This window comes from Panthera onca, chromosome A2 (assembly GCF_046562875.1).
Source record: "Panthera onca isolate mPanOnc1 chromosome A2, mPanOnc1 haplotype 2, whole genome shotgun sequence".
Classification (NCBI taxonomy): domain Eukaryota; kingdom Metazoa; phylum Chordata; class Mammalia; order Carnivora; family Felidae; genus Panthera; species Panthera onca.
Window position 1 is genome coordinate 3,712,747 of NC_138340.1, and position 24,065 is coordinate 3,736,811.

The 24,065-nt window shown below is 57.3% G+C and overlaps 1 protein-coding gene and 1 long non-coding RNA gene across 12 annotated transcripts in view; one reads left to right on the forward strand and one right to left on the reverse strand.

Annotated features, from left to right (window-relative positions):
• KDM4B (lysine demethylase 4B) overlaps window positions 1-24,065 on the forward strand; it is a 132,073-nt gene that overhangs the window by 19,181 nt on the left and 88,827 nt on the right. Inside the window, exon 2 of one of the 10 annotated variants that reach the window (XM_060629934.3) lies at window positions 14,882-14,979. The exons of 8 other annotated variants lie outside the window; for them this stretch is intronic. The gene's annotated coding sequence lies outside the window, so the exon portion shown is untranslated. Of the gene's footprint in view, window positions 1-14,881; window positions 14,980-20,236; window positions 20,684-24,065 lie in introns of those variants that run through there. One more of the 10 variants, XM_060629933.3, reaches the window with a different exon arrangement.
• On the reverse strand, window positions 15,195-17,973 carry LOC132678042 (uncharacterized). 2 transcript variants are annotated; one of them, XR_014136147.1, is made up of 3 exons: window positions 17,351-17,973; window positions 16,759-17,241; window positions 15,195-15,363 (listed from the first exon to the last, which is right to left on the reverse strand). It is a non-coding gene; the product is annotated as an uncharacterized LOC132678042 (long non-coding RNA). The 2 variants fall into 2 exon arrangements; XR_009609463.3 differs by having other exon boundaries at window positions 16,111-17,241.

The window sequence follows — 24,065 nt, forward strand, 5'->3', positions numbered from 1 at the left end:
AAAGGTGATGCCTCCAGCTTAGCTTTGCTTTGTCAGGGTTGCTTTGGCTATTCGGGGTCTTTTGTGGTCCCGTATAAATTCTAGGGTTGTTTATTCTAGCTCTGTGAAGAACGCCGGTGGTGTTTTGATAGGGCTTGCAGTGAATGCGTAGATGGCTTTGGGTAGTATTGACATTTTAACAACATTTATTCTTCCAACCCATGAGCGTGGGATGTCTTTCCATTTCTGTTGCGTCGTCTTCAGTTTCTTTCCTCAGCGTTTTATAGTTTTCAGAGTACAGGTCTTTTACCTGTCGGTTGGTTGGTTGGTTGGGTTTCCTCCTACGTATCTTACGGTTTTTGGTACAATTGTAAATGGGATTTACTGCTTAATTCCTCTTCCTGCGGCTTCATCATTGGTGTATAGAAATGCAACAGATTTCTGTACGTTGATTTTGCATCCTGTGACCTTGCTGAACTCATGTGTCAGTTCTGGCAGCTTTTTGGTGGAGCCTTTCAGGTTTTCTGTAGAGCGTCGTGTCCTCTGCTGCTAGTGTGAGTTTGACTTCTTCCTTGCGGATTTGGATGTGTCTTCTCTCTTTTTGTTGTCTGATTGCTGAGGCTTGGGCCTCTAGAGCTGCGTTGAATCACAGCGATGAGAGTGGACATCCCTGTCTCGTTCCTGACCGTAGGACGGTGTCTGTTTATTGGAACCGTTTAATCCGTCCACATTCGTTCATTCATTCATCTCTCTGTCGTCTTTTTTTAAAACTATCTTTTTTTTAAAGTTTATTTATTTTGAGAGAGAGAGAGAGAAAGCGTGAGCAGGGAGGGGCAGAGAGAGAGGGAGAGAGGGAATCCCAAGCAGGCTTCTTGTTCTCAGCACAGAGCCTGATGCGGGGCTCGATCTCCCGAACCGTGACATGACCTGAGCCTACCTTGTCAGACATTCGACTGGCTGAGCCACCCAGGCGTCCCCTCTGTTTTATTTTTTTATTTTTTTATTTTTTATTTTTTTAATTTTTTTTATATTTATTTATTTTTGAGACCGAGAGAGACAGAGCATGAACAGGGGAGGGGCAGAGAGAGAGGGAGACACAGAATCTGAAAAGGGCTCCAGGCTCTGAGCTGTCAGCACAGAGCCCGACGCGGGGCTCGAACTCGCGGACCGTGAGATCATGACCTGAGCCGAAGTCGGCCGCTTAACCGACTGAGCCACCCAAGCGCCCCTATCTATCTGTTTTTAAAGTAGGCTCCCCGCCCAACGTGGGGCTTGAGTTCACAACCCCGAGATTAAGAGCCACACGCCCTCCTGACTGAGCCCGCCGGGCGCCCCTAGTCCATCCACGTTTAATGTCATTATCGATCTGGTTGGAGTTCCGTCTGTTACTTTCCTTTTGTTTTCTGTCTCGTCTTTGGTTCCTCTCCTTTACTGCCTTCTTTGGCGTGAAGTGAATGTTTTCCAGTGTGATGTTTTAATGCCCAGAACGGTTTTTCTCACTTTATGTTTTGAAGTATGTTCCACTGTTGGCTGTCGCTCTTCTCAGATACGTCTTATCAGAATTCCCGGTAGGATTTGAAGCAAATTGATGCTGATTTCTTTCGCACTGAGCTTCCTTAGGATTAAGCTCACTCGGTCAGTGAAAGAGCCCGGGGGGCTCAGGGGCGCTCCTGTGCCCGTCCGTCTGCCTGCGTGGTGTCCGTCGTTTGTCCGTTCCTCCTCGCCCTCGGTGAACCGAGCGTGACAGAGCCCTCGCGGGACCGTCGCACGGGAAAGTGTCCGCGAGGTCCTGCCCCCTCCGGCCCGGGCTTGGGAGGCCCCGACGCTGTGTCATCACCCTCTCTGTGGTTTTGGCCTCTTCTCCGTTGCCCCGTCCAAGCTGACTGGTTTGTGGCTCTGATGCTGTCGCAGGGTTCCAGATCTGGGTCACGAGTCACTCCCACTCGCAGGCAGGCAGGCAGGCAGGCAGGCAGGCAGGTCTTGGGTGTAAGGCAGGCCCGGCGGTGAACCCGGAGACCGGCCTGCGGCAGGCGACGCGGGCGGTCCCAGCGTTCTGGATACATTCGGGCGAGGCTCCGAAGTGGTGGGCGAGCTCCGATGTGTTCATTTTCCAGGGTGCTGGGTTTTTTAAACGGCACCTTTATGAGGTAGAATTCCCGGGCCGTCCGCTCACCCTTTGAAAGCGCGTAATTCCGAGGCGCCTGGGGGGCTCAGTCGGTTAGGTCTCCGGCTCTTGGTGTGGCCTCAGAACACGGTCTTACGGTTTGCGGGTTCGAGCCCCGTATCAGGCTCTGCGCTGCCGCTGCGGAGCCTGCCTGGGATGCTGTCTCTCCCCCTTCTCAAGGCTCGTCCCCTGCTCTCTCTCTCTGCCTCTCTCGAAAGAAAGAAACTTACACAAAAAGTAAATCGACAGAATGTGTATTTTTGGGAGAGAGAGTGAGCGTGCGCGAGCCGGGGAGGCGCAGAGAGAGAGGGGACGGAGAGGCCGACGCAGGCTCTGTGCTGGCAGCAGAGAGCCCGACGCGGGGCTCGAACTCACAAACCGCGAGATCATGACCTGAGCCGAAGCGGGACACTTCCCTGACCGAGCCACCCCGGCGCCCCAGGCTCGCGGTACTTTAAATGGGAATTAGGTAGAGCGGGCACTCTCGTGGTTTTGCTGAAGGCTTGCTCCCAGGACGTTGGTTCTTGTCTCCCTGGATGGACCAGCCGGTTGAGCTGCTGGCGGGCGGGGTCCTCTGGGTCCCCGGCACAGCTCTCCACGTGGGCACCAGGTACGCTTCGGTCTTCTAAAGGTCCGCGAAAGTATTCCCACTGGAGGCACAAGTCTGGGTGGAGTACGAGTTCCCCCGGATCCTACCAGCCTGGATCTTGGCCCCGCGTCTCCGGGTCATTGCCGTGTCCGGTGGACCGTGTCTTTCCGTTTCCCTGACCGCATGTGCCTTCGTTTTCGTTGGGGCGTGTGTGCTTTTCTCCTTGGATTCCCTGGATTCTCTTCTCTTTAAGCGTCACTGCAGTGAACGTCCTGGCTGCTGGTTCTTTGAGGCGGGCTTGTGAGTGCGGACGCCTTTTATATCTGGAGGTGGGTTGCTCGTTTGTCCCCAGGGAGGCGGTCTGGGTTGGTGCTCCCACGGCGGCTGGAGGTTCTCGTCATACGGACGGCGCAGCCCCAGCTTCCGTCTGTCCTTGTCATCTGTCACCTCCCAGTCGCCTCTTTTTTGAATTGCCGGTTCATAGCCGCTGCCTACCTGTTAAACCGGCACGCTTGTGTTTTTTCTCGACTCACAACGGGAGTTCTCAAACCGTTTGGTATCTTTGAACCGGGCCATTCTCGGGTGGGGTGGGGAGGGGGTGTCCCGGGCACCGTGGGGTCTGAGCAGCGTTCCTGGCCCCACCCGCTGGATGCCAGGAGCCCCCCAGTGTGGCAGCCGCAGATGTCCCCAGATGCCGTCTGGGGGCAGGATCGCCTCCGGTTGAGAAAAGCATCTTATAATAACCTTCCGTGCATTAGGGCTGTTAGCACCCTTTTGTGTCACACATTTTTTTTTTGTTTTTTTTCTCAGTTTCCCATTTATCTTTCAGCTTTATTTTTGATGTGTTGGTACATAGAATCTTTGCAAGTTTATTGCCAGATTTGTCTTTTCCTCTAAAGTTCCTGGTCTTGTGACCTGCTTGGAGAGGTCTCCCCCTCCCCCCGCCCCTCACTAAGATCATAAAAACGTTGGCCAGCGTCTCCCTCCTTGGACTCTTGGGACGTTCACGAAGGCCCGCAGTCTGGAGGCTACGGGGCAGGGGAGCGCTGGGGCTTTCACGCGTCTCCCTGCTGGTGGGCTCGGCCCCCCTTGTGCTTGCGGCGTGGCCTCAGACGAGTCACTCCGCCGCCCCGTGCCTCAGTTTCCTCCTCCGTGAAATGGGCTGCGGTCTCAGTGCCCGCTTCCCGGGGTCGGGGCCGGTCAGACGTGCCAGGCGTTTAGAGCCGTGCCGGCACCGGGGTTAACTGTGCCCTCTGTGTCGGCCCTTCCCCCCTGCTGTCATCTCACCCCACCGTGGGCTCCGAGGGACGGCCCAGAGCGGACTCCAGAAAGAGGGTGGGGCTCGGGGAGGCCGGCGAACCTGTCCAGACTCACCGGGGCCGGAAGGGAGGAGCAGGGCCTCTCTGGGCACGTAACTCGTGTACCTGCGCGTGGCCCAGCCCCGGCCCCGCCTACTGCCCACGCACAGTCACAGGGCACGTTTGTGGAGACCTAGGAAGACTGTTTGGTTAATGATTATGGTTTTAAGTGGTGACTTACCGAACACCCGAGACCTCTGCGTGTGAACAAAGAAAGGGCTGGTGTTCTGAGCCTCTGCGAGGCCTGTCTGGCTGTGCAGGGAGCTCGCTCGGGGGTCCCCGAGGAAGCTGGCATCCGGCCCTCTCTCTGCGTGGCTCCGGCCCCTTGCCCGTGGCCGTGGGCCAGGGGGACAGGTGGCCTTGGCCCGCGCTGCTTCCCGGACCCCGTGGAGCCGAGTGGAGATGTAGGGTGGGCTGGCAGACCCCGTGTTTGCTCCTGATGGGCCAGGCAGGTGCAGCCGAGTCCCTGGCTCTCCCAGCTCCAGGCCTCCTGCCCAAGCACTGCCGCCTGTGGTTACTTTTCCAACCCGAGGCTTCCTCTTTAATTTTTGCAGTGAACGCTTTTAGAGGCAGATTTTCAGATTGACGGAAAAGTTGCGAGAATAACACAAAGAATTCCGGGATGCGTTTCTCCCTGTTCCCCGAGTGTGAACGTTTCACTCGTCTGCTCTGTTCCTCCTCTCTCTCTCTCTCCCTCTCTCTCCCTCTCTCTCTCCCTCTCTCTCTCTCTCTCTCTCTCTCCCCCCCTCTCCCTCCCTCCCTCTCTCTCTCCCTCTCTCTCTGCACTTTCCCTGAGCTGTTTCAGAGAGATGCCCCTTTGCCTCGAAATGCTTCCGTGTTCAGTTCTTCCAGACAAGACAATCTGTCTTCCCGACAACTTGTCAAAATCAGGAAGTTAATTCTCGAAATTCTCAAGAGAGAGTCTGGGATCCCACACCGTGTTCAGTTGTCAGACCGGTTTTGTTTCCTTTAACCTGGAACCGTTCCTGAGTGTGTTTGGAGTTCATGACTTTGACCTTTGGGAGAAGACAGGCTGGTTATCCCGTGGGATGTCCCTCCATGTGGGTTTGTCTGACGCCTCCTCCCCGTTACGTACTTTGGGCAGGAACATCCCAGAAGTGGCCTTCTGTCCTTCGCCGTACGTTGTATCCGGAGGCCCCTGGGGTCAGTTTGTTCCATGCCTGGTGATACTCGCCTCCATCTCTGGGGTGAGGAGGGATCTCTGTCCTAAAGTCACCACTCTTCCAGTTCGCACTTAGTAAGTTTCTTGCGCGGAGATCGTCTGAGACCATGTGGACGCCTCTCCTCAGCGTCCACTGTCGGTCTCAGCGGCCCTCGTTGACTCTGGCCAAAGGAGGATCGATTCCATCATTCCCTTTGCATTCGTTGATTGGTTTTCCGCCGTGAGGACAAGCTGTCTCCTCTTCCCCGTGTGTTTGTTTATATCCGTGTGGACTCACGGATTCTTACCTGAATCAGTAGGTTACGACCCGGTGCCGTCGTTATGTTTCTGGTTGCCCCAGCGGTCCCAATTTATCCAGGGGAAGAGCCCCTCGAGGCGGCTCGTTGTGTCCTCTGGGATGTCCTCACCGTTCCGTGCGTGCTTCCTAACTTTGGGACACGGTGGGTGTCCCAGGCCCGTCCTGTGCTCTCCCTGCCCCTCCTCTGGGGTCGACCACTTCTCCAGGGAGCCTTGTTCTTCTTGTGGACAGTGCCGTTTAGAAACCAAGACCTGGGTGTTTACTGTGCTCATTGTCAATGGGGTGTCTGTGCTTCTAGGCCCTCTCGTTGGCCAGAGCTGGGAATAATTACGCGTGTGCGTGTATTGGCATTCCTATGATATGTACGTGTATATCACACACACGGACCTTTCTGCTTCTGGCATACGCACATATCCACGCCGGTGCCCGGGGGTTCACGTTGAGATTTCCAGGCCCAGTGCCCCCCGACAGGCTCCTTGCTGTCTTCTGTGTTCCTATGTTATAACCCCCTCTCTGTCAGCAAGAACTCGGCCTCATCACCAGCTGTAAAAGCAGCCTGTGGAGTAGAAGTTAATAATTTGTTGGATCTTTTATTTCCAAGGCATATGGTTGCAAAATTGTGGTTTTTTGAAAAATGTTTATTTGTTTATTTTGAGAGGGAGAGAGAGAGAGCACGAGTGGGGAGGGTCAGAGAGAGAGAGGGAGAGAGAGAAAATCCCAAGCAGGCTCTTCACCGTCAGCACAGAGCCTGACGCGGGGCACGAACCCACGAACCGCGAGATTATGACCTGAGCTGAAGTCGGACACTTAACCCACTGAGCCACCCAGGCGCCCCTTAAATTTTTTTTTTTAATGTTTATTTTTGAGAAAGAGAGAGACAGACAGACAGACAGACATAGTGCAAGCGAGGGAGGGGCAGAGAGAGAGGGAGACACAGAATCCGAAGCAGGCTCCAGGCTCCGAGCTGTCAGCACAGAGCCAGACGTGGGGCTCAAACCCACGGACCGCGAGATCGTGACCTGAGCCGAAACCAATAGTTGGACGTTTAACTGACTGAACCATCCAGGTGCCCCCAAAATTGTGTTTAAAAGTGGCCTGGGTTAGTTCTTCCTTTTTTCTTTACTGTGGTTATCTTATTTACCTGAAATCTGGCTTGTTTTATTTGTTTCTGTGTGTATTTGTAGAGAATTCCTCCCCCTCCCCAACTCTTGTTGATTTCATTCATTCATTCACTCATTCATTCATCCAGGAGGCGGGACATTAGCAGGACTGTGCAGAAAGACGTCTGGAGACAGATGTCACCCCTCCTTGCAGGGAATGATCTCAGTCTCCGGCTTATCCTTTCACTGCCCCTCAAAAGAGCAGACGTGTGTGTCGTCTCCTATCCCCACCTTTTTCACGTTAAGTGTGACATAGGAAACTTGAACTCCGCGCTTTTCACCGAAGGGCGTATCCTGGAAGCCTCTTCACCTGGCCATGGCGACGTCCTCTTCTGCGCATCAGCCTCCCCTGTGTCTGGGCGTTTAGGTTGTTTCCAGTGTCTTACAGTTGTAAACGGCGCTGCAGCGAAAGCCCTGGCGTATAGGTACTTTTGTATTCGCGGGAGAGCATCTTCGGGGTGAATTTCTAGCAGCGAGATCGCGGGGCCAGAAGTGAAGCGTAGATGCGTTTCGTCAGCTTCTGCCCAGTTCGCTTCCAGAGGGTGGTGTGGGTTTACTCCCATCGGCCCTGTGGGATGACAGGTCTGGTCCCCCCAGCCTTACCAGCAGGATGTGCTGTGTGGTTTCAATTAGCATTTCGGGAATGATGAGGGAGGCTGAACAGTATTTAATATGTCAGAGACCGTTTTTACATCTTTTCCGTGAACTGCCTGTTCATACTTTTAACCCCTTTTTAAAATGTTTTGAATTTTTATTTATTTATTTTTAATGTTTGTTTATTTCTGAGACAGAAGGAGACAGAGCATGAGTGGGGGAGGGGCAGAGAGAGAGGGAGACACAGAATCGGAAGCAGGCTCCAGGCTCCAAGCTGTCAGCACAGAGCCCGACATGAGTCTCGAACTCATAAACTGTGAGATCATGTCCGAGCCGAAGTCGGACGTTCAACCAGCTGAGCCACCCAGGTGTACCTTTTCCACCCCTTTTTAAATGGGATTTCTTGCTTTTCCTCCCTTGTAAAACTCTCATGTACATTAGGGAGGTTAGCCATGTGTCCTTTGTGGTATTTTTATAAATGTTTGTTCTGAGTTTCATCAGTTGTATTTTGACTTTTTATTTTTTTTATTAAAAAAATTTTTTTTAATGTTTATTTATTTTTGAGAGAGAGAGACAGAGCGTGAGCAGGGGAGGGGCAGAGAGAGAGGGAGACACAGAACTTGAAGCAGGCTCCAGGCTCCCAGCTGTCAGCACAGAGCCTGACACGGGGCTTGAACTCACAAACCGTGAGATCATGACCTGAGCCAAAGTTGGACGCTTAACTGACTGAGTCCCTCAGGTGCCCCTTTTTAATTAAAAAAAAAAATTTTTTTTTAATGTTTATTTTTGAGAGAGACAGAGATGAAATGTGAGTGGGTTAGGGGCACAGAGAGAGCATGCGTTTTGACTTTTTAATGGGGGTTTTTTGTTTTTGTTTATTTGCCCTGAAGCAGTATGTGTGTTTTGAAATAATTTTTGATGTAGTAGAGTTTATGGATCTTTCTTTTTCTATCGTGTCTGGATTTGGAGTCCTAATTGGAAAGCCTTTTCGGTGCTGAGTTGGAGGGGGACTCAGCGTGTTTTTTTCCGGCGCTCGTGTGGTCACCTGCTTTTCGTGCAGACCCCTCATCCATTGGGATGTACGGTCTGACTGCCTTTTCCGAAAGGGCTGCCCGGTTGACCCAGCACCGTTGATTGAAAGTGCATCGTTACCCAGTGCTTCGAGATGTTACTCTTGTCTCCCTCCCTGATCTGTGGCCCCTAGCCGCCCGGAGGAGGTCACCGTTGAGAGAGACACGTACGAGCACGCTCGCTCCTTTCCAACATGTGAAGTGCGTGCCGTGGGTCCCGCAGAACAGGGCCGATCACCTCCAGGCATCTCACAGCGCGGGACACCAGGCCAGAAACTTCCCAGGCCCTGGCGCTCCCTCAGAAGTCTGTATTTAGCAACCCCCCCCCCCCCCCCCCCAGGTGCCAAGGTGTTGGCCACCTTTCATGCTCCAGACCCTGCAGAGGAGGGTCCTGTAGAGGCGTCTGGGCGGACGGGGAGGCCGTGTGTCCTGAACGTAAAGGCAGCTGGCTGGTAGGAGGTGGGCGTTTTCTAAAAAAGAGGTGTGGCCAGGTTCCCCTTCAGAGACACCCCGCGCGGCCACGGGGAGCACAGGTCGGTGAGGGTGTCTTGCCACCCCACGTGTCACCAGATCTGCCCGCTTTCCCCGAGGGAGCCTCTGGTTTCCTTTTTTTAAAGTTTATTTTGAGAGAGAGCGAGAGCGCATGGGAGAGGGGCACCTTATTTAAGCCCCCACAACTGCACGAGCAGGGCATTAACATGGTGACCCCACTTTACAGATGAGGAAACTGAGGCCCAGTTAGTAGGAACTTGCCCCAGCTCACGTGACTGGAGCTTGACCCAGGCCTCTGGAGCCTGTGGTTGTCCCCACGACACCACCATGCTCTCCAGGGAGAAAGTTCGTGAAAACAGAGGACATAGTGTGAAAAGTGTCATCATCTCAGGAACAGGCCCCGACTGCCCTGTTATCACTTTCTCTGGGGTTTTGGCCTCCTTTTTCCTCCCTTGCCCTGTGGCTGTGGTGTTGGTGTCGCATCTAGAAACCATTGCCTAATCCGTGGTCACAAAGATTAATTCATGTGTTGTCTTCTAAGCGTTTTATAGATTGAGCTCTTGCGTTTAGATCTAGGATCCATTTTGAGGTGAGTTTTGCATGTGGTGTGAGGTAGGGGTTCACCTTCATTCTTTCTCGCACGGGTGTCCAGTTGTTGAAAAGACTGTTCTTTCCCCTTCGAATGGTCTTGCAGCTCCCGGAAAATCAGCTGGCTTTACAAGTGCAGATTTATTTCCAGGGGCGGCTGGGTGGCTCAGTCGGTTGAGTGTCCGACTCCCGACGGCTCAGGTCATGATCTCGCGGTTTATGCGATCAGGCCCCCATCGGGCTCTGGGCTGACCGCCTGGAGCCTGCTTTGGATCCTCTGTCCCCCTCTCTCTCTGCCCCTCCCCTGCTCATGCTCAAGCACTCTCTCTCTTTCACAAAATAAACAATTAAGACACAAGTGTGGATTTATTTCTGGACTGTCGATCTCTTGTGTCGATTTCTGTGTCCGTCCTCGTGCTGGTGCCACACTGTCTAGTTTACTGTAAGTTTTGTCATCCTGAGTCGTGTCTGCTGTTGGGGGTGGGCATTAAGGAAGGTAATGTGGTTCTTACGTCTCCACGTAACGAGACCAGACCCTTCTTCGTCGGGATCCACACGGCCTGGGGCGCCCGCCACGTCCCTGACTGAGCCCTCACGACGTTCCACAGTTGGGTTTCAGTGTCCCTCAGGATATGGAGGGTTTGGCGCGAGGCCGTGAGTAAGAGGGTCTTTGGCCAGTATGGGAAGATCGATGAGACGTGTCGCTTCCTGGCCTCTTGCAGACAGGAAGGATCTGAAACTTGGGTTCGGCAGGCTGGGTCTTCCGTGGGTCCTGAAACTAGATTGCAGTGTGGCGTCAGCTTGCTTTTCTTCGCTTATCGGTCTGGATCTTTTTACAGCCGCTCTCTTCTTCCAGCTAAAACCTGCTGTGCAGCGAGCTTCAGAGGACAGAGGTAAAGGTTGGCTTTTTTTTTTTTTTTTTTTTTTTTGAGTTCTTATTTGGAAACAATTTTAGATGGATTGAAATGTTACAAAGACAGCCTCTGAGAGTTCTCGGGTACTTTTCAGCCACCTCCCCGCAGCTAGCATGGAACATAAGTGCAGAAGAACCCAAACGACGCAGGCAGCGCAGAGCAAGAGTATTTACCAAACCACAGCCTTTATTTGGATTCCGCCAGCTGTCACACGCGTGTCCCCGTTCTGCCCCAGAGCCCCACCCGGGACCCTGTGTTGCGTTTAGCCATCACACCTCCGGCTCTCCGGGGCTGGGACCGTTTCCGTCTTTGCTGATCTCTTGTGACCTCGATGCTTTTGGAGAACGCTGGTCGGGGATCCTGCGGGACGTCCCTCAACTTGCCTCGTGCCCGGTGTTCTCTGGGGTTCGGATGCAGGTCACGCGGTGTGGGACAGGCTGAGCTCTCTCTGCCGCCAGCCGCTGTGTCTCTTTGCCGGTGGGTGACGTCAGCCCCCCATCCCGCGGTTATGGTGGTGCCGCCGCCGGGGAGTCTGCAGGGAAAGGTGCCGCTTTTCCCTTCGGGACTTGGAGACTGTGCAGATGCCTTCTTTCCTCTCACACCTGTGCCCGTCCGTCGCAGCACCTGCTGGGCATCTCCCTGCGCTGGTTTTTCGTGTGACTTCGTATTACTCTGGCTGCTTCTCCATCTGTGAATTGGAATTCTTTGGTGGAAGAGGGCGGCCGCTTCCGCCTCATTTATGGTATGTTTTGAATTTTGCGCCAGTGAAGATTTAGGAGCATTTATTCTGTCCTGCGCGTTGTAAGTCCGGCACCGTCACCATTTTGTCGCCTCAGTTGCCCTTGGCTTTGGCCATCGGGCGCTCCTCGACTGGGGTCCTGTGTCCTTCCTTCGTGACCACACCCTCTAGGGAGGGTTGCCTTCCTTCCTGCTCCTTCGAGGTGCTCGAGATGCTCGAGATGCTCTCTCGGCTCACCTTGTATATTTCCTGCCTCCGCCCCGGAATAGGACACCTCTCCACGTTGGAGAAGGGTATTTGAGAACGGTGAGCTGGGTGTCGGGGGGTGTCGGGGCCTCTCCTGTCAGTCGACAGAGCTCGGATATGGGAATCCGAACCCACGCGTGCCTCCGTGCGCGCCTGTGTTTATTTCTGTGTCCATCTGTCTGTGTATGTACGTTGTTCAGAAGGCCGGAGTTCATACTGATCTGACGATAGTGTGTTCAGGCCGGTGGACCTTCTGAGGCTTTGGGGGTCTCCCTGCCTTGTGAGGGGCACGAATAGCCCCTGTAGGCTTGGGTGGAGAGCAGGGGATGCCAGCCCCTCTTGAGGGCCACCTGGGGCTTGTGGCCGTGGACGAGCCAGCAGAGTTGGGCATCCGGTCCTCCTGGTCAGGTAGCTGAATGAGTAGGTGAGGGCTCCCTTCCCATCTGGCCCGGAGGCTGCCCAGTCAGCGCTCTGCCTCTCAAAACCCGGGCCCAGCTCCAGGGCACGAATGGGCAGTGTGGTCTGGTGTGGGCCAGCCCTCCAGACCTACCCTGAGGGTCAGCCCTGGACAGCTGAGAGCTGGTAGGACCAGGGGACTCAGGGGTTCCTTACCCAGCCAAGGAGGGGGTTCCCCAGAGAGGCCACCAGGTGGTGGCAGTCCCTAATGCCTCAGCCTTGAGGTGCAGCTGGCTCTTTCCCTGTTTCCTGCTGCTTCCTGGCCCCGCCTGCCTGCCCTTTGCGGGGGGGGGGGGGGGGGGGGGGGGGTGAAGCGAACACCACCCAGCCTGCTGCTTCAACCTCTGCGTGCCCGCGGTCAGAGTAACGGCCTCTTCCAGTGGTCAGATTGTGCCTTTTTAAAGGAGGGATGGTCAGACGGTGCCTTTTACGGACATCGATGTCTGATGTCTCAGGTCGCCACTGCAGGCTCTTACCTTGTTGCAACCGGACTCCCCTCCCGGGTTCTATTCTTAGCGCCCCAGATTTCCCGGGGCCCACAGTGAGGTCAGCGGCTGGGCCGGGCCAGCCTGGGCCACAGGAAGCATCAAACCCAGCCTGCCTTCCCCGGGCCTGTTTTGTTTTTCTTTAAAAACGTTACTTAGACTTTATTTTTTTAAAGCATCTTGCTGGGACAGAGAAATTGAGAGTGCTCCCTGCACCCCACACGGTCTCCCCACTGGGACCTCCTCTCAGGCTGGAGCATTTGTTGCAGTTAATGAACCAATGTTGATACATTCTTAGTAAGTCAAGGCCGCACTCTGTTCAGCTCCATGCTCCGTGACGGTTTCGAGAGGCCCGGGCAGGGGTTTTCTAGAAGGCCCTTCCTTGGGTGCGTCTGCGGCTTTTCTCATGGTGAGACTGGGGCGATGGGTTTAGGGAGGAGGACCCCCCGAGTGAAGCGCCCTCTGCGGCTTTTCTCATGGTGAGACTGGGGCGATGGGTTTAGGGAGGAGGACCCCCCGAGTGAAGCGCCCTCCCCCTGACACCAGCCCGGGGGTGCGTGCTGTCACCGCGGTGTTGGCCTTGGTCCCCCGGCTGAGGTGGGCCGTCCGGTGTCTCCACTGTAAGCTCACTCTGTTCCCTGTTCCCATGCTGTCCTGTTTGGGAGGCTGTCACTGTGCCCAGCCCACGCTTCAGGGCCCTGAGGCCAGGCTCTGGCATCCCAGCACCTCCAGGGTGGCTGCTGGCCAGCCGTGCGGGGGGGGGGTGGGGGGGGAGGGGACGCGGCCCCCGAAGGAGCAGTGGAGGCGGGTGGGCCTGGCCCCTTGGTCACTGTGGACATGGGTCAGGGTGGGCAGAGGCTGTCTTTGGTCTGTGGCCACAGAACTGGGGCCTGACCCCGGCCTCCCAGCTCGGGGGTCAGTGCCGTTGTCCCCCGGAGCAGGAGGGTAGTGGGACCCATGGTCTTGGTGGCCCGGCAGCGCTGGTTCTGTCCAGCTGAGAACCACGGGCCCTGTTGGTCTCTGCCTTTCAGACCACGTGCTGGTGGGTGTGGCCCATGCCCAGCGTGGGAACAGCCCGTGCAGAGACCGTCACGAGCGAGGAGGGAGACACGTGATCCCCTCGACACAGGAGCAAAAAAGCCCGAGGCCAGCAGCTCGCGGCCTAGAGTCCGCTCGGTCAGTGGAAGTGAAGAGATCTCTCCACGCCCCTGAAATGCGGGAAATGCACACAGAAGCCACCGTGTGGGTGTCCCTGTGCCGCTGTAACGGGGAACCACGCTTAGTGACTGAAAACCGCGCACACCGATGCCCCCGATCGGGAGGCCAGGACGCCGACACGGGTTTCACGGGGCTGCCGCCGAGGCGTGGGCAGGGCCGGCTCCGTCCGGTGGCTCCGGCGGGAGTCCGTTCTTTGCCTGTGCGGCTTCGAGGGGCACCACCTTCCTCCTTCCCAGTGTGACGGTGCGGCCTCTGCTTCTCTTGTCTCGTCGCCTTCTCTGACCCTCCTGTTCCGCCCGTGACCCAGGGTCATCTTCCCGCCTGAAGGTCCTTAACCTGCAGAGTCCCCTCTGCTGCGGAAGGGAGTGCGGCCTCAGGTTGCAGGGATGAGGGCTTGAGGGCGTGGACATCCCGGGGGCTGCGCTCTGCCAGCCACACCTCCAGGGAGGGGTCCTCAGACTTGAGCCTTGCCTCCGGCAGGTGCTAGCGGGGCTGTGGAGGGGGAGGCAGCTGCGCGGGGGGCGCAGGCGCCGGCCGGGGAGGCCTCGGGAGTTTATTTACCTTGCCCAGAAGAGGGGCGCAGCCCGAGGTCGGGCAGTCCCACAGCTTGACGCTTTCAACCCGGGGGTCTGACCTGGGAAGAGACCCTGTGATCTGTTTAATGGGGTCGTGCTCAGGAATTTAAAAAACCCGACAAAAATAAGAGAAAACGTGGGAGCATCCGGGAGAGCCGATAGCCCGGGTTGTCCAAGGTGCCGGGGCTACACCGAAGGTTGGGAGTCTTGTCCTGTGTCCACTCCATGGTGTTGGGGTATCTCTGTGCCCAGCGGTGCATTCACTGGCTCGGACCCTGCCCTGCCCTCCGTGGGATCTTGGCCCTGTACAGCCCCTGCCCTGTCCTCTGCCTGTGCTCTCCGCCTGCCGGGGGTGTCATCGGGGGTCGCCAGACATACGTGTTATCCCTGTGACTCTCCTCCTTGGAGGGGTGCCTTTCTGACTGGGGGGCTTTGGAGGAGGCAGAACTTCTTACAAACCTCTGAGGAGCTGCCGGAACCTTAAGGTTTCCAGAAGCTCCTTTGGTTTGATTTGATTGTCTCATGGAGCCCTCACTTCCTCAGCTACTGATTTTTAGGGGCTGAGCCTAAAACGGGCAGTTGTTGCAGGACTTCAATGGGGAAAGTGCTTATAGCTATGATTTTACTGTTCTTGCAAATTGGCAAGGATTTGGAAATGTCCGGGTAAAGGCAGTATCCTCGGGCTACACGCAGCTGTTAGGAGTAGAGTCTGGAATTGAGATTTAGGCACGCAATCCGTTTAGCTCATCGTGCTTTTATTTTGTGCACCGTAGGAACCATCACCCTTGCCGGGACCTGATAGAAACCCCTGCCAGCTACGGGGCGCCTGTCCTCCGCGGCCTTGGCTCTCCAGTACGACCGGGACTCTGAAGTAAGTGCTCGGGCCCCAGGCCCGGGTGGCCACAGGAGAGCGAGGCACTGAAGGCCGCGGCTCCCCCCGGGGCAGCCCGTCAGGCCCGCACGCACGCTGCTGGGAGAAGGCGGCTGCTGTTGGGCCCTGAGTTCAGGGGTGTCCGGGGCCCGGGAGCCTTTGCACAGAGGAGCCCAGAACCCTCGGGGTGGCTCTGGTGGCCGCTCCTCCTCTAGTGCGGCGCTCCCGTTCGCGCTCCCGTCCTTCGGCGTCGGAGTGACAGTGCTGCGCCTCGCCATGGTGCATTTCGGGGGACACGGGCATCGCCCCGCTTGAGCTGCCCCATCTGCGTCGTGTGGATCAGGACCTGGCTCATCCAGGGGCACGTTCACCCGAAAGCACGCCCTGCAGGAAATGGTGACCAGTCACAGTGGAGAAGCGGGGGGGGGGCTCTAAAAATGGAGAATTACTTTAAAATACCTTTTTTTAATGTTTGTTTTTTTTGGCGGGGGGGAAGGACAGAGAGAAAAGGAGAGAGAGAATCTGTGCTGTCCGTGCAGAGGCCCGACGTGGAGCTCAAACTCCCCAACCGCGAGATCACGCCCTGAGCTGAAATCGAGAGTCGGGCGCCTAACTGACCGAGCCACCCGGGTGCCCCTTAAAATGCCGTTTTTAGAAAAAACTGTTTCTTTATTTATTTTGAGAGAGAGTGTGCACATACCTACATGTGCGAGAGACAGAGGGAGGGAGAGAATCCCAAGCGGGCTCCTCACTGTCAGCACAGAGCCTGACATGGGGCTCGATCCCACAAACTGTGAGCTCATGAGCTGAACCGACATCAATGGTCAGATGCCTAACGACAGAGCTACCCAGGTGCCCCTTTAAAATACTTTTGGCTCTTTTATACCTAGGTGGCTCCGTCGGTTACCTGTCCAATATCGACACAGGTCACGATCTCGCCGTTTGTGGGTTCGAGCCCCACCTCGGGCTCTGTGCCGACAGCCCGGAGCCTGGAGCCTGCTTCCGATTCTGTGTCTCCCTCTCTCTCTGCCCCTCCCCCACTCACACTCTCGGTCTGTCTGTCTCTCTCCTCCCCCTCCCTCAAAAACACATAAACATTAAAAAATTACGAATACAATACGATAAAAATACCTTGAAAAGAATCGCATTGCCCAGCTGCTGCGGGTGTTCACTCTGGGCATTCTGCCTCCTCCTGTACTTTCCTAATAAACCCGGGACGGAGGGTTTTAAAGAGGTGGCCTCAGACGGTGGGCCAATGGTGGGCTCGTAAGAGATCAAACAACCTCATCACCTCCTGGCTCACATCTACAGAGCGGGTGTGGCCCGTGAGGGGTGACCGGCGGCAGGGGGTTGGCCAGTGTGGGGCGAACAGTCCTGTGTGCTCCTGGCCATCCCACGGTGGCTTTCCCTGGTGCCCCGAGAACGGCTACCTCGTGTTCAGTGTTGGGCTCCAAGGCCGTGTAGCTAATTGGGCCAAGCGTGGGCCGGAGTGTGGCTTTTTCTGCTCTGTCGTGATTTGGGAAATCAGGGAGGTGGGCAGTGGAACTCAGGTCCCCCGTAGGAGAGGTGGAGAAAAGGTTTTGTTGCTTAAGGGGTAGGCTTGAGCCATCTGGCGGTGGGGTCAGCTAACTGGTCAGTGGAACGATCTGGCCCTCTGCCTGTTTTTGCAAGTAAAGTTTTATCGGCACACAGAGTGCGGCGTGCCTGGACAGATCGCCTCTGTCGGCTCGAGCCCGAGAATAGAGAGTCAAGCTCGAGAATGTAGGTGCGAATATTTACCGTGTGATCCTGTACAGAAAAGGTGTGTCGGCCTTGGTCTGGGTTAGTTTGTCGCTTGCCGGGGCCCGATGGGCCAGGCCTTCGTGGACGGGTTCGGAAACGATCTGCTCTGTGTCTCCGAAGGCGTTGCTTTTACCTTTAAAGCTTGTGCTTTGTCGGAAGACGGCCAGATCTCCAAAACGTGGCCATCTCTTTGTACCCAGCTCAGTGTGGCATGTTCTGTGTGCGTACCTCGTTCTGTGCGGTTAGATTAACCTTTAGTGGTCCCTCGCTGCGGTCATCCTGACCTGCCTTCTCCCTTGGTCAGCCCATTTTGTAGCTGAAGAAACTGAGCGCCACGACTGAAAAGGGCCTCTGGCGGAGGGGGAGACATGAACTTAGACTCCTGGTTCCTTCTTCCAAAAGGCCTGGGGCGTTCAGGGAGATTAGAATCCTTGAGAGAAAGCAGACCGGTTCCCTGTGGTCTGGCAGGTCCATTCGTCCCTAGGGAGACGGAATTCGCATACCGTAACAGTCACCCTTTAAAGTGTACGATACGGTGATTTTTATTTAAATTTTTAAATTTTAGTATATATTTGTAAATGTTACTTACTTTTGAGAGAGAGCACAAGTGGGGGAGTGGCTGAGAGAAGGGGCGACTCAGAGTCCGAAGCAGGCTCCAGGCTCCGAGCCGTCAGCACAGAGCCTGACGCGGGGCTCGAACCCATGAGGCCTGAGATCGTGACCTGAGCAGAAGTCAGACACTTAACCGCCTGAGCCACCCAGGCGCCCCAGTACAGTGATTTTTTAGTACGTATGCAGAGCTATGCAACCATCTGATTCTAGGGCGTTTTATCCCCCCAGAAAGAAACCCCTCCTATAACGTAAACCCGTATGTGAAGCAGTCACTGTCCCTCCCCCTCCCCCGGCCCCCACGAGCCCCCTTCCTGTCCCCGGATGGGCCCGTTCTGGACGTCTCACCCACGCGGACTCACACCCCGCGTGGCCTCTCGTGTCTGGTTCCCTCCCTGAGCGTCGCGTGTTCGGGGTCCGTCCTTGGGGCAGCGGGGGTGGGCGCCTCGCTCCGGCTCCTGGCTGATCGCGTCCCCACGCGTGGGGGACACACCGTGTGTAGCTGTTCATCAGTCGATGGGTATTTTGGTTCTTTCCCCTTTGGGGGTGTGACGAACGATGCTGCTATGAACGTTCACTACAGGATTCTGTGCCGACGTGTGTTTTGTTCTTCTTGGGTGGACACCGGCCGTGGGGTTGCTGGGTCACGTGGTCCCAGCCCTTGCATCACCTTTTCAGTTACTGCCACGCTGTGTTCCACAGTGGCCGTGCCACTTCCCATCCCCCCCCCCCCCCCCCCCCCCCAGCCGTGCGCGAGAGCTCCTCTCGGGACAGCCGCCGCCGTACCCGGGCCCGCTAGCGCCACCGTGAACTTGCGGGCCGAGGTTGTCGGTGGGGGTCGCCTGCACGGCCCCCGCCGCTGGCTGTCCCTGGGGATCTTAACCCTGCGGCGTTAGGGCGGCTCTTCCTGCTCCGTGGCCCGGGCCGCTGTCCACGTCTGCTTAGGTTCGGGGACGACAGAGCCTGCGGACCACGGTTGGTAGCCCGGTCCCGTTTCCGACGTTCTAGAAACTGTGCTCCTGTCTGGGTGAACATAGGCGGATGTGCTGGTCTTCCCGAGATGTGCCCCACAGCAGAAAGCGCCCAGGTTGGAGGGACGCGGGGACTGTTTCTTTCTTTGCACGATGGACTTTTCACACGGCGCCTGAGTGGTGCCTCCCGAAGGCGCACACGGCCCGCTCGCGGGAGCCTGGCAGTGTGTGTGCTCCCCCGCGTGGTAAGAGGGACTTGCTTGGCACACGGGGTTACCTGAGGCCCCCGAGATGGGAGATGTTACTGGATTATATGGGGTCTCGGTGCCAACACAAGGGTCGTTGTACGAGGGGGGCCGGAGGGCCGGAGGCAGAGCCGTGGGCAGACCCCGTGCCGCTGGCTGTGAGGGCGGAGGACGGGCCGCCGGCCAGGGATGCGCTGCCCCTGGAAGCCGGAAAAGGCAGGGGACTCCAGAGGGGACGGCCCGGCCTCCTGGCGTCCTGCCTCTGGGAGGCGCTCTGCCTGCTCGGTCCCCTTCTGTCTCTGTGGCCATCTCGGACGGGCCGGTTCTGTGGCACCGAGGCCGATCGAGTCTGGCATCCTCTGTGGAGTCCGTGTCGTCCCGGGCTGTGCCCGGCACTTCTGCCCGCTGTCCGCCCTGGTCAGCCGTCCTCCTGGGCCCCGTGCTCCCGCCGGCCAGTGCTCTCCCGCTGCTTGGAGGCCCTCACGCAGAGCCCTCCCCACGTGTGGTGCCGTGGGCCCGAGGGCAAGGCAGGGTGAGGGTTCTGTGACACGGGGGTCGGCCGGGTCCCCAGCTTGCGGGCTCTGTGAGGTCGGGGATCGTGCCCGTGCCTCGCGGAGAACCTGGGGCCTAGTTGACGCTCCCCGAGGAGGAGGAGGAGGATGTGGAGGACTTTCTAGTCTCTCTTCCTTGCCGGACCCTGACCACACGCACAGGCACCTGGCCCTCTCTGCAGCTGCTTGTGGGACACAGTGACACAGCACCGGGCCCACACGGGGGACCAGATGAGGGGGGTTGAGGGGGCTCTTGTGTCACCTCTGCGGTAGGTTCCCCCTTGAGTCCTGGTGACGCAGAGGCCCCTCCTGGGGCGCGATCCCGCTCCAGGGCCTGACTGCCGTCGCCCCCTTTCGGGAGCTGTCCTCTGCCAGCAGGAGCCTTGCCGAGGTGGGGGCAGGCTGGCTGGGGGTCACTGGGCGTTTCATCCGATGGCCAGACCTCCTGGCCCAGAGCCTGGCAGGAGCAGGTAGAGGTGAGGGGTTGGGGGGAGAGAGGCCCCTTTGGGGCAGGGGATGGGCCTCCCTGAGAAGGACTGGGGTTCCCAGGGAACTTTCAGACATCATGTTCATGGAGCCCCAGCTACTTCCCAAGACAAGGGTAGTTAAGTATTTCTCAAGGTTGTATTTCCTCTCAGTTAACCTTCATCGTAAGGTCACATTTGCTCAGAGGGCGTACTTTCGGGCATGTTACATATCAGAACCTCAGAGGTGCAGATTCCCCCCATCCACATCCTGGAAAACGTCCGCCATCCGGCCTCATAATCCGTTAGGGTCAGTCTCTGAGCCCTTCAGTCAGAAAACCTGAGGCTGCGTCCTGGGCCGGAGCAATCCTCTCCCCTCTGGTTCCGGTTTGCGGATTGCGCGCTGGCTGTGGGGGCCCCACCCCTCAGGTGTCTGTTCCCACTCTGCGGGGAGGCTGCCGGGGCTCAGTGCGCCCCTCTATCAGGATCCAGGGGGCTTCTGTCCTGGGGCTGGATCCAGATGTGGGACAGCCTTCTGCTCCTGACCAGGTGGCAGCTGGGGCGGGGCGGGGGGGCGGGGGGGGCCAGGCCGTGTAGGGCCCGTGGTGGCCGAGGACTCCTCGGGGTCGGCCGGTGTCTCCCCCCACAGCTCACGAGTCCCTGAGTTTAAAGACCCCCGGGTGGGGTGCCAGGCCTTCTCCGGGCCCAGGTGACCGTGACTCAGAGAATGGCCCCGACCCAAACAGGCAGCCCCGGGCAGCCCCGCCCAACGTCGCCCTCTTGCGACACATCCCTGGGCTGACGAAGCTTGTTCCTCTTCCGGGTGTGGGGAGGGGCTACCTGGGGTTGCCCCCGACAGCCGGGCGCTGCCCTTAAAATACTGCGATCATTGGTCCCGGGTGGCCGGGAGGGCATCAGGCCAGGAAGGCCCGCGGCATGCGGGGAAAGACGTTAATAACTTGACGGAGATAAACTTCATGTACTCGGAATTCGCCCATGGGAGCGTGTGTCCCCACGATGGTCGGCATAGGTGCCTCTCTGCTCTGGGCCTCGCAGTGAGGACACTCTCCTTTCTGTGACAGGTCAGGCGGGTCGCAGCCAGGGAACCCACCAGGAGGCTCGGGGCCGCCCTTCCTGTTAGGGGAAAGAACCCAGTGCACAGCCCAGCTGCCTGTGGCTTCAGGGTGTCGCCCTGTCTCTGCACAGGTGGCGGGGCCTGGCTCGGGTCTGGGGGGACCCCTGGGACGGGAGGCGGGCGCCCCCTGCCTGCTGAGCGTGCGGCCAGAGGTCGGGCTGCGCTTGGACGGGCGGAGGGGACGGGGGTTCCAGGGTGCCCCTCCTGTGAGGCGGCCGTGGCTCCCACAGCCCAGGGAGCCTCACGGGGGGTGGGGGTGTCACACGAGTGGAAATCCTGAGGGATTCGCGGTGACTTGATTCTCTCCCACGCCTGGGAGGCCACACTTCTGGGTGAGTCTCACAGGCAGAAATCAAGGCGTCGGCAGGTAGCTCCTTCTGGAGACGTCGGGGCAGAAGTGATTCTCTTTCCTGTTTTTTAAAAACTTATTTTAACGTATTTTAATTAATTAATTAATTTTTAAGGGAACGATTCTTTTTTTTTTTTCTTTTTTTAACGAAAATACTTGCTGTCAAATTGCTTTCCATACAGCGACACCCAGGGCTCATCCCAACGGGTGCCCGCCTCCGTGCCCACCACCCACTTTGCCCTCCCCCCACCCCCATCAACCCCCATCAACCCTCGGTTCTCTGTATTTAAGAGTCTCTTACGGTTTGCCTCCCTCCCTCTCTGTTTGTACCTATTTTTTCCCCTCCCCCCCCCCCCCCCCCCCCCGCCATGGTCTTCTGTCAAGTTTCTCAAGATCCACATAGGAGTGAAAACATCCGGTATCTGTCCTTTCCGGACCGACTTATCTCACTCAGCATAATACCCTCCGGTTCCATCCACGTTGCTGCACATGGCCGGATTTCACTCTTTCTCATTTGCCAAGTCGTATTCCGTCGTATCTGTAAACCACATCTTCTTTATCCGTTCGTCAGTTGATGGACATTTAGGCTCTTTGCATAATCTGGCTATTGTTGAAAGCGCTGCTATAAACTTTAATTTTTCTTGAGATTATTTATTTTTGAGAGAGGGGGAGAGACAGAGTGTGAGCAGGGGAGGGGCAGAGAGAGAGGGAGACACAGAATCCGAGGCAGGCTCCGGGCCCCGAGCTGTCAGCACAGAGCCTGACGTGGGGCTTGAACTCACGGACTGTGAGATCATGACCTGAGCCGAAGTCGGACGCTTAACCCACTGAGCCACGCAGACACCCACCGCCCCCCCCCCCCGCCCCCTCCCGGGAAGTGATCTTGATCTTGTTCAGCTTCAGAGGACTGGGTGCTTTCCCTGGCGCGGGCCCTTCTTTGGATCCATGCAGCCTCTGCCCCTGCATTGTCTCTTCTCTCATGAGGATCCAGGATCATCCCCAGGTCAGGCTCTGTAGTGTCCCTTTTGTGGTGGAAGGGGCCACAGTCCTGGGTCCCGGGGACTAGGACGTGGCCGTCTGGGGGGTATTCTGCTGCCCACCACAATCTTACCCACACCTCTCCCACCTGCCCCCCCCACCCCACCTTCTGCCGGCCGGGCCGGTGGTCTTCCCTGCCCTTGGCTCCTCCTTCCCCACCCTTGCCTCTGCCCTTGAAATCATCCAGCCCCCTCGACTCTACTGTTGTCCCTGGCTCTGCCTTGTCTGCCGGCTTCCACGCTGGCCCCCTGCAGCCGGGCCTGACTGTAGTGCCTGTCGGGCCCAGGACGAAGTGAGACCCTTAGGCCTCTCGGTCTAAAATGGAAGAACTTCGGGCACTTGGGTGGCTCAGTCAGTTAAGCGTCTGACTCTCGATCTCAGCTCGGGTCACCATCTCACCGTTTATGAGTTTGAGCCCCACATCGGGCTGATGGTGGCAGGGCCGGCTTGGGATTCTCTCTCTTCCTCTCTCTCTCTGACCCTGCCCTGCTCGCGCTCTCTCTCTCTCTCTCTCTCTCTCTCTCTCTCAATAAGTAAACTTTAAAAAAATGTAAAATGGAATAATTTCAAGTGGGCAACGGCCGAGTGTTAAACCCGGGCCAGGGGTGACTGCCCGGGTCTTGAGCCCACGAGGCCGGCCTTGGCTGTAGTCCATTTCCCACGGCCAGAGAGGGCTTTCTCAGGATGTTACTGGGGTCTTTAACCCCTTAGTGCCCTTGCCCTAAACTCCCAGGGGCTTCCCGGTCAACCCAGTATAGCACGCGCCCCGTCACGTGGCCCTCCCGGCTCGCCGTCCACTCACCTTTTCCCCGCCATCGCCAAGATTCTTCCCTCTGCCTGGAATTTTCTCTCGCCCCTGACCTCCGTGTGATTTGCACCCTGACCGAATTGGACATTGGGTTTTGGCCAAACAGACCCCCGCCTCGCGGTGCTGTCCTGTCACACGCTGGCTTTGTCTTCGGAGTCCTCGCTCACCACTCTGTGCTGTTGTCTGTCTGTCCCCGACTCGGCCACTTCCAGCTCCAGGACCTAAAACCACCTGTTCCCCGGTCGGCCAAGGGGGATGCCTGGTGCCCGGGCCCCAGCGGCAGGCGGGCGGCCCCGGGCCACGTCCGTGGGGGCCGTACAGAGTGAGTGGAGACTCACACGTGACAGCTTCGTGTCTTTGGAGCCGATGAGCGTGAGAAGTTTTGCGTGGTTTTGTAAGCATGGAAGGGAAAGATCCCCTCCCTGCCCCGCGTCCCCCAGAGGAACGGCCTTCCGCGTCCCGGCACGGGAGACCGGGACAAGGGGGTCCCCATCGAAGGGCGTGCCCGGCCGCGGCCCAGGCCAGCAAGGCAGGCGTGTGAGCCCTGACGGGAAACAGCGTGAGAAGGGCCCGGCGGGCAGCGAGCGGTCGCGCTCGCCACGCCCGTTTGATTTTAACAAAGCCTCTTGAAGTGTCACCGACATCATGACCGCACCCCCAGACGAACCGCTGTTCCCTCGTGCCGCCTGCCATCCAGCCCTTGTCCGGATTTCCGCACTGGTCCCCGGACGTCTTCCCGAAGCCTGCCTCCTCCGTCACGGCACGCCGACGTCTCTGAGCCCGTTGCAGTGGTTTGTCCAAGGGCAGAACTTTCCTCCCCTTTCCTTCTTGCCACCCTCCGCTCGCCTCTACTTTATTTTTAGTGGGGGGTAGTAACAGCCTTATTGAGCCGTAATTCACACATAAAGCGCGCCCGCTTAGAGCATACAGTTCCATGGTTTCTACCGTATTCACAGAGTTGTGTGACCATCACCATGCCACAATAATTCCAGAACATTCCGTCGCCCCAGAAAAGAAGCCCCATCCCCATCAACAGTCACCCCACCCCCTCCACGGGCCCCCGAAACCCATTAATCTGCTCCCTGTCCGCGGAGGAGCCTGTTCTGGACGTTTCACGCACGTGGACCCACACCC